Source organism: Alosa pseudoharengus, unplaced genomic scaffold (assembly GCF_046254945.1).
Source record: "Alosa pseudoharengus isolate Yale_2024_CS ecotype anadromous, Long Island Sound unplaced genomic scaffold, YU_APseudo_1.1 YU_APseudo_1.1_scf_1, whole genome shotgun sequence".
Taxonomy (NCBI): domain Eukaryota; kingdom Metazoa; phylum Chordata; class Actinopteri; order Clupeiformes; family Clupeidae; genus Alosa; species Alosa pseudoharengus.
Genome location: NW_027468564.1, coordinates 39,303,924 through 39,313,296, shown reverse-complemented (window position 1 = coordinate 39,313,296; position 9,373 = coordinate 39,303,924). Strand labels below are relative to the sequence as shown.

At 40.2% G+C, this 9,373-nt stretch overlaps 1 long non-coding RNA gene across 1 annotated transcript; it reads right to left on the bottom strand.

Annotated features, from left to right (window-relative positions):
* Positions 1 to 5,919: 5,919 nt before the first annotated feature.
* On the bottom strand, positions 5,920 to 6,701 carry LOC143138774 (uncharacterized). The gene is made up of 3 exons (XR_012990295.1): positions 6,637 to 6,701; positions 6,374 to 6,543; positions 5,920 to 5,954 (listed from the first exon to the last, which is right to left on the bottom strand). It is a non-coding gene; the product is annotated as an uncharacterized LOC143138774 (long non-coding RNA).
* Positions 6,702 to 9,373: the final 2,672 nt, after the last annotated feature.

The following is a 9,373-nucleotide window of genomic DNA, read 5'->3' as shown; positions in this document are numbered from 1 at the left end:
GAGGTGTGGCCTGTACTCGATTGATTTGTTGCTGGATCTACCTTGGATATGTTACTCTGATATCTTTGTACGCTTTTCTTCTTAATTCATTGGTAGCCTACTACTTTACAATGAGGATTCCCTTATAAAGAGTTGACAACCACTTATAATTTTGTTATTAAAGTATTATTATAGGGGAAAGAAACATACTTATCCTGTGAAGCCTTTAAAAAGTAGCATTACAGTGGCTAGTCAAATAACAAGAACTAGAATAACCTCTAAAAGCCATCATTACATGTCATAGAACAGATAAGTAACTCTGGTTTACAGGCTTATGTATGAAAGGAATGATAGTAATATACGATATATCAAATACGTATTTGTTATGTTCAATGCTAAATGATTTCAAATACCTTGACATCCGCTTTAATCACGCTGTCCTCATTTACAATCGCCTTCTTCCTCCTGTTTAAGGACGCCCACAAAAAGACAGCAATAATGTGTGAGGTGGTGACATTAAAATCACTCGATAGAATATAATCTACTTCTTTTGGATGTGTTACTTTCATTTTTGTTGAGATGGACAAATTGATTAAGTGCTTCTGATTGACACTTACAACCAGCACGTAACGACCACAGTTGCCAAAACCAGGAGTGCCAAGATGAGTACAATGATAATCGCTGCGAGTTCTCCTTTGGTCCACCGGGATGGCACTATTAGGGAGAAATAGGGAGGCATAAGAACCATGACACCAACTTGGAAAGACGGGAATTGTGCTTGGTCAAGAAATTAATACACGCGTCCATAGTGTTCACCCAGCAAACAATTTTCGATTCAGGGAACGTTCTGCGGACGTTTGCGGAAGGATGTGGGAACGTTCGCTGCTAACGTTCCCTCGCGGTCATTCAGGGGCTCGTTTCTAGAAAGCGTTGTTTGCTAACTTGCGTCGCAACCTTGGTAGTTCGCTCCATCGTTCTTGGATTTGGTGTTCCTAGAAAAGGTAGTTCGAACTCTCAATCGCAAACAAGGACGCAAAGTTTGGTCATTTGAACTACTGCCCCTGGGCAGTCGCACTTGTGTTGTTCCTTGGTAGTTCCAGTTGGTGTCCTGAGCGCCTAACCAAAAATCACAACCGCCTAACCAAAAATTCCGAAGTGGATGTTTATTTCGTGACTCAATGATTTATCTATCCTTTAGCTTCAGGGGCGCAGGAGGCACGGGGGACGTGGGGGATATGTCCCACGCAGTGCTGAAGAGACAGCCGTCGTCCCCCTCACTTTTGATAAGGAAAAAAAAGCCTTATAGGTACGCTAAATAAATAATAACATATAGGATTTGCGCTAACTGTAAAACTCCCCATTAACAGCATCACATCACTAACCACAGCCATCTACCTACTGTAAGACTGCACAATCTCATATTCACTCTGTTGGATATCTGAAGCCAGTTTGTCTACTAACAATCATAAAATAATCCAGGCTACTTGCTTAGCATAAATCATTTATCATCATCTTTATTTGAGGCAGGCTGGTATTCGAGGCAGGCTTTTTAAAATATGTCTAACCTGCATTTAGACATGCATTTCGTTTGGAGCGGCATGCATACCGGTAGGCTATCAAAAGCATTTTCGGTTTGGTTTGGGATTTAATTTACTTTTGGACTGTTTGATTATTTTGCTAAATGTTGGGACTGATATTTGGGAAATATTTGATGGTTCACTGTTAAGTTTCATGCAGTTGAAAAAGTGTCGGGATTTCCACTGCTGTTTATTGCGAGACAGCCCTTCATTGAATAGGGGTTGTGCTGTAATGGAAACCTTTTTGCATAGACAAGTATAGCCTAAATTGAGTTATTGTTTAATTATGCATGATTTAGTAATTTCTTTAAAATAAAATTTGTAGGCTGGAATGCCTTGAGTCGCAACAATTGTGTTTAATAGGCTTCAGCCTCTGGCAAGCTCGAAAGGGGCGGCAAGAGAATGAGCTTGAGAACGTGTGTTGGAGACCCATGGTAGGAAAACGACTTTTCTTTGCCAACCATAGGCTATTAATCCAACCAACATAATAGCCTACAATACAATACAACATATAATAAAATATTAAGAAGAGGTTATTTCATTGACTTAAATCGAACAATGTCTTCTACTGGACTAATGGCAATTGTTGGTATGGTAGGCAATTGTTACCCCGTCTTGTATGGGAACCTGCCTTTATTTGCCCTGCTATAAATAGAATCAATCCCGAAAATTTGAGGATTTATGGTAGCCTAGTGCTCATCTTCTCCTGCTCAACATGACGTGGGGAGCTCTTTGAAGCTTGGGATAATGTGATACAGTCACTACAGTAACAGTATTTTATTTTACTTCTTATGTAAATTTTTTTTCTTCAATTTTATAAATGCTTTGTTTAAATGCTGTTGGAACAAATAGTTGATTATAAAGGCAACTTTCTGTTGCAATTTTCTGTGTGTTCTGGACTGGTAACTTGTTAAACCAACACTTGTTAAGTTCTAACAATGCATAAATATTAACTGCAAACACACAGTGGAGAGTTGATTTGGTTTATACCAGACAATTTAAGTAGGCCTAACTAGGCTATTTGATCATGTAGTCTATGTTTGGATCATAGGCATGATGATTCATTCATGGCTTCATAAAATATCAACATCCCATGTTGCTTTTTTCTACCATTGGCCCAAGTAGTGAAAACAATTGTTTGAAAACAATCAATGGTATTATCTTAATATTCTGGCAAGTTTAAAATATGATGGTCGAAAGTGGGCCAGAGGTGGCGCTCCGATTATATCTGGAAATCTGATCTCACTATGGGTTTGTGTTCACAATTTGGTCCCCCTCACTTTCAAAATATCTCCTGCACCCCTGTTTAGCTTAATTTTGATTAAGAGACTGACTCCCCTACTTGGCTCATTCTTGCTGTTAATAATATTCTCCTTGCTTTTTGTTAGGCTAGTATTATAATATTCAGACTCTTAAAACCAGCATAGTGATACATGTTAGTGGCTAAAGCAGGTGACTTGTTATCCCAGCGTTGTAGGTTCGACTCACCGAGTGGTTAGTGGTGTTGGTTGATGTTCCAAAACAAGTAGCGTAGCGAAATACAGTTTCTGTCGTGTTTTATTTGGCATTTTGTAAAATCCCATTGATTTCTGTTGGAAGACTCATTGCACGTTGATAGCTGCGCAGTCTATGCTTCAGGTTCCAATATTGAGCGGTTGTGAATAGTTCCACAATAGCAAATAAGACGGCTGGAAATCATACATTGCGCCGATATATTTGCTTTTAATAATCAACGAACACCACTAACCACTCTGTGAGTTGCACAGTTTTGAAAACGAACGTTAGGGGTTGTTTTAGGACATGTTTGAGTAGCCTACTACAGTATGCCCATTGCCAGCCACCCTGAGAAGTCAAAGGCGATTCAAAATGAGTCAGAAAAGTCGAGACCGGACCAATTGTCAAAATTTCGGTGTCCACCATTCTAGTTCATCCAAAACAAACCAGAAAAGGGCCTTAAAGTGCTAAAAACCGGAATTTTCCTTTAAGCCACGAGCCAGTTGAGAAAATTAGCGATACCCAGAAATTCGTCCAGGCTATATATTTTTTCCAACATAGATATTTAACACAAATAATGACTCATATTGTTCGGCTTAAGTTAACTGTTTTATATGCTTGCAATAGGTTTAGGTTTTTGCTGATGGCAATGGCAATGCCAGTCGGTTTAAATTAGAAAAATGTCGACATAGGCCGTGACAGAAAATTCACATCACATCATACCATACCATCACATTTTTTTGGTGTTATGGATGTTACAAAAATGTTATTTTCCATGGAATTGCCCTATATTGGATTAAACGTAAGGACTGTATCGTTAATGCCTGTTGAAAAATGCTGTATGTACATACCTTGGTAAGGACCCCATTTTCAGATATCAGCTGATTCCGGGCCAGGATGTTGATGTGAAGCGTGTACCGGATATGCGGAAAGATGAGCTGCAAAGGGGGGGGGAATCCATAAATGCACATATGAATATGTTCTACAATTACCTATAGTCTTTCAATGATTAGATTGTTTCCCATGATTCCCCACCCGTTTTCCAGGTGTTATACCTTATAGAGCGGGTGTATGGAGGGTAAGTTCCGTAATGTTGCCATGGTGAACACCTCACATAGCAGGTGAGTTCTTAGCAGGTGGAAGTCGGACTCGTGCACGTTGAACTCTGCGGCCCGCACAAAGATTTTAGCCAGCAGCCAGTCATGATTGGGATCGGTGGGCAGGAAGATGGGGTTCTCAGGTCCAGGGGTTTGCCCTAACTGTGTAGGGGAGACATACATGTTAGTGGTGAAAGTATGAAGTTGGAACCAACATTCTGATGAATGAATGCGACCCTAAAAAGATCTTAATCGCATAGAAGAATAGTTGTGTGCAAATCCCGCCTGTTGTTAGGCCAGTTGCAGGACAAAGGTACAGCTAGGATGAAAAGAAGATAAATGTCCACGCACACTGGAGCTCTCAATATTTAATTGGACTAAAAAACGACAACATTTTGTCCCAACAGGGTCTTCTCGATCTTTAATTTTTAGTCCAATTAAATATTGGCAGCTACTCCAGTTTTAGCCTACATACAGTATACCTATCATACCAAAGTCCTTTTAGGCAATTCGCTCCACTCGGCGGCCATATTGCAACGCTTTTTGGGCACTCATCAGGCATCCATTTCAGTAGAAATGTGCGTGCGCAAGGCTTCCCGACACCAATCTTCCTCCAGCGGCAAGATCACAACACATGATTTGCACGATGTCTTCACAACACACCATATGATTGGCTCAATGTATTCACATGTCAACGTTTTGCCAAGGAAGGGGTGTGATATGTGTAGACAATTGCCATATTGGCGTTACAAACTAACCCCATGCATTTCTATGGAGGATTTATTGAGTGCTGTGTCTCCTCATTAGAAAGTCTCTGATCATACTTTGAATAACAGCAGAACAGTCAAGTGGACAAAAGGAATGCATCAGAATGAAATCCTGCAAGATTGTCATGATGAATTGCAATTAGAAGTAAAGTACGGTAATTCTCTCTACAAAAATGGTCTGTTATACATGGCACCAAATACTTACCAGTGGGGAGAGAGACAGTAAAGAAAAAAAAGTATAAAAGACAGTCAGATGCTCAATTCTCGTCAGATGCTCAAGCACCTTATTCGTAAGTGATCTACAGTATGTGCACCGCCATGACAACCAATACTGTTTTAAACTTTCGGTAACATTAACAGCTGTTGACAGCGAATGCTGTGGAAATGAGTAAAAATGAGATCAGGTTCAACTTTTTCCATGGCTGGTTGTACAAACAACTCAAATAAGTTAAAGGAATTTTTTTAAGGCAGGAGTGTTTTATACATGGAGTCGGAAGTTGTAAATAGTGAAGAGTATAGAGTCATTTGTACGTTATGAATCATGGGAAATGTGTCGGTTGATGAATATCATGGATAAGGAAGGTAAAATAAATGCAAACTGTTTACCTGTATGGCGATGGGCAGCATCAGACCCTGAGGGTTGCAGTAGAGCAGGACCAAGGGAGCGGTGTGATACTGCTGCCTGTCATGGACTACATTTCCCACAAGCCCATCCAACATTGGGCAGCCGTGGCCTACTGGTAGGACTTGTAACCGGAGGGTTGCCGGTTCGAACCCCGACCAGTAGGACCAGCTGAAGTGCCCTTGAGCAAGGCACCTAACCCCTCACTGCTCCCCGAGCGCCGCTGTAGCAGGCAGCTCACTGCGTCGCGATTAGTGTGTGCTTCACCTCACTGTGTGATAACTGTGTGCTGAGTGTGTTTCACTAATTCACGGATTGGGATAAATGCAGAGACCAAATTTCCCTCACAGGATCAAAAGAGTATATATACTTATACTTATACTAACATCTTGTAGTCACACAGGAAGATGTTCCCTTTCTGAGTGGTTTAGTGTAGTGGAGGGCAAACAATACATAGACAGTAAATATAGAAAAGAGTTTAGCATCAGACATAACATGAACTAGCTTCACACAGATGAAAAAACAACATATTTGTGTTGGTCTCTTTTTTCTACAAACATTCATGATTGAAGCTACACTTCAATCAGTCCAGTCAAAGGGGCCTTTGTTGGCCATGCTACCTTTCCAGCAACTTGGATTAATCATTGGATTATTGGATTCATGCTTTTTATGCTTATGCTTTTATGCTTAAAAAAAGAGAAATATTTCCTACCAAAAAGCCTTTCAGCAAATTAAATGTAATTATATATTTTCAGTTAATTTGCATAATGCTATATACTGTGCTCAAATCTACTGATTTTTTCCCCAAGCTAGACTGTTGACCAATGTGTTGCCTACCGCTATCTCTGCCTTCAAGGTGGTTTCTCCTAGAAGGCCTTTGACCATCTCCTCTGTGACGAGGAAGTTCTCGGGCACCTTTGAGCAGCGCTGGATCAGCATGGGGTTTAGGCCATTCAGGAACTGGTAGCCAAAGAACTCGTCCTTGTCCCAGTGGTCCTCAACGTATTCTGAAAAGCATTCCATGTAAGAACATTTGCAACAGATACAGCCAGTGCTATGTTCTCATTATGCAATTATGCACATCCAAGTACGATGATTACCAATGGTTTTGTTTGTGATGTCACAATGGATCATGTGCAGCTGGTCGATGCTTTCCCAGGATTCTTTGTTGTCAGCTAATCCATTGAGCTTCAGATAAATTAACCTACACACACACACACACACACACACACACACACACACACACACACAATAATGATCTATAATTATGACCGCCGCGCAGCGAAGCGGCGGTCATATAGGTTTAGTCAGATTTTTTAGTTTTTTTCTTTTTCGCATGTCCAAATTTCCGTCAATGATTCCCGGGACACTGAAAGACCGGGGTAGACGAAACTTGGTGGGCATGTAACCCCATATGGATAGCATGGAACCATCGTTTTTCGTTTTGATCTGTAGCCCCCCCGCTGGACTGCACCCCCCGATAGGAGGGTAGGGCAGACACAGTTTTCTGTGAATATCTCAAGAACCGTAAGGTTTAGGAGGACCTTTTTTTTTTTGTATGTTGATCTCAAGGGGCCATGTCAACCCATCCCATTACCACTTATTTCATGTATAGCGCCACCTAGTTCAAAATTAAAAAGCAAAAAAGTAGGTGTTTTCATCACAATATCTCTGGCTGACAAGGTCAAAACTGCACGAAATTAAAAGTGTAGGATCATTATGACACCCTCCGAATGCATGCCAAGTTTTGTGTACTTTCGTTCATGGGGGGCCTTACAATAAAATAATTTATGTGTACATTTAGTGACGTACACCAACAAGGATTCCCGGGACACTGAAAGACCGGGTACACAAAACTTGGTGGGCATGTAACCCCACATGGATAGCATGGAACCGTCATTTTTCGTTTTGATAGGTAAAAAAGTAGTATACTTTAGTGTGTTAGAAATATGATTAAAGTACATGAAGTATAAAGCAAGTATGCTTACACGTTTTGTACTTTATGTAAAGTATGTTTAATGTGTACTTTTAGAAAGTATACTTCAAAGTAGATGTTATTAAGTTCAACTTCAGTGTACTAAAATTAAATATACTTATTGTGCAATATTCAAAGTGTTTTTGTAATGTATTTTTTAAAAGTGTACTTTGTTGTTAGTGTATTTTAAATGGTAAAGAAGTTTATTTAGTTTAAGAGTATTACATTGCTAATACTTAGAGTTGTAATATAGTGTACTTATGGAAAGTATATTTTTTGGTAGGCCTAATACATTGTTTTTATAGTTTCATAGTCATAGTATTAAGTTCAACTTCAGTGTACTAAAATTAAATATACTTATTGTGCAATATTCAAAGTGTTTTTGTAATGTAGTTTTTAAAAGTGTACTTTGTTGTTAGTGTATTTTAAATGGTAAAGAAGTTTATTTAGTTTAAGTGTATTAAATTGCTAATACTTTGTTGTAATATAGTGTGCTTATGGAAAGTATATTTTTTTGGTAGGCCTAATACATTGTTTGTATAGTTTCATAGTCATCTCACCTTTAATAAAATACTAATGTGTGTAGCTTTTAGGCCTGATATGTCAGCCGCATGGATGGCAATGTGCAATAACCTAGCCTAGAGACATACTGATCTATCAGTTTTGGTCATCAAATAATATTTTTTCTTTTGTTGATTTTGTGTCTTAGTAAGGTAGTAGCCTATACGTTTGTGATGTAAGCCTGTTTGAGTTGTGATTCACTCGGATCTTTCACCCATATCTTTAAATTAACCCATGAGTCGCGAGTCCCTAGTATCATTAACTCGGATCAGTTGAGTCCTACTACAATTCAATCTAAAACGATAAACAGCGCCACACACAAACCTCTTGCAACATTAGCTAGCCTCCTAGCCCTAGCCATCGTAGCTGCCAAAAATGTAACAATTTCGTAGGCAACCACAACTCCACAAATCAACTCAAGCGACTGAGTGAGCAGGCAGTCCGAGATAACTGGTTAACTTCCCGCAGAGCCGGAAACATTGCAGACTCACAGACCATGGGACTCAGATTGGAGCGGCTGAGTAGCAATCCGGGTTAGTCGGATCAGCCGGCCGGTTAGGCTACGTTGAGTACGAGTCAATCGAATCAGCCGGCTACGTTGTCATGAGTGGATCTGCGAGAGCGAGTAGCTCCTCCTCGAGGTGAAAAGCAATTCCACAACAAAAGCCATTTCTTTCACTTCTGAAATAACATTCAATGTTCTGCATGTAGCCTAGACATAATTAGATTTGGTGTATAGATGTAGCATATTAAAATGCAATTAGGTCGTGCAGACAGTCCGAACTGCACGCTCATGGAGCTGCTTGAGTAGCCTATCTACCCGGGTCAGTCGAATCAGCTGGGCGGGCCGGTTAGGTTGTTATGAGTGCGAGTCAGCCGAATCAGCCGGCTACGTTGTCATGAGTGGATCTTTAGAGGAGCGAGTAACTCCTCGTCAAGGTTAAAAGAAAATCCACAACAAAAGCCATGCTTTCACTTCTGAAATAACATATATTCTGCAAGCATAGTCTACTTTAAAATGCAATTAGGTCGCGAAGACAGTCCGAAACATTGCAAGCTCTGTATGGAGAGTAGGCTAGCCAGTCGGATCAGCCAAGTGGGCTGGTTATGTTGTTGTTATGAGTGCGAGTCAGCCGAATCAGCCGGCTACGTTGTCATGAGTGGATCTTTAGAGGAGCGAGTAACTCCTCGTCAAGGTTAAAAGAAAATCCACAACAAAAGCTATGCTTTCACTTCTGAAATAACATATTGTAATGATCTGAGCCTAGCTGTTATGACTGTACTCCCATAATGCTTTGCGT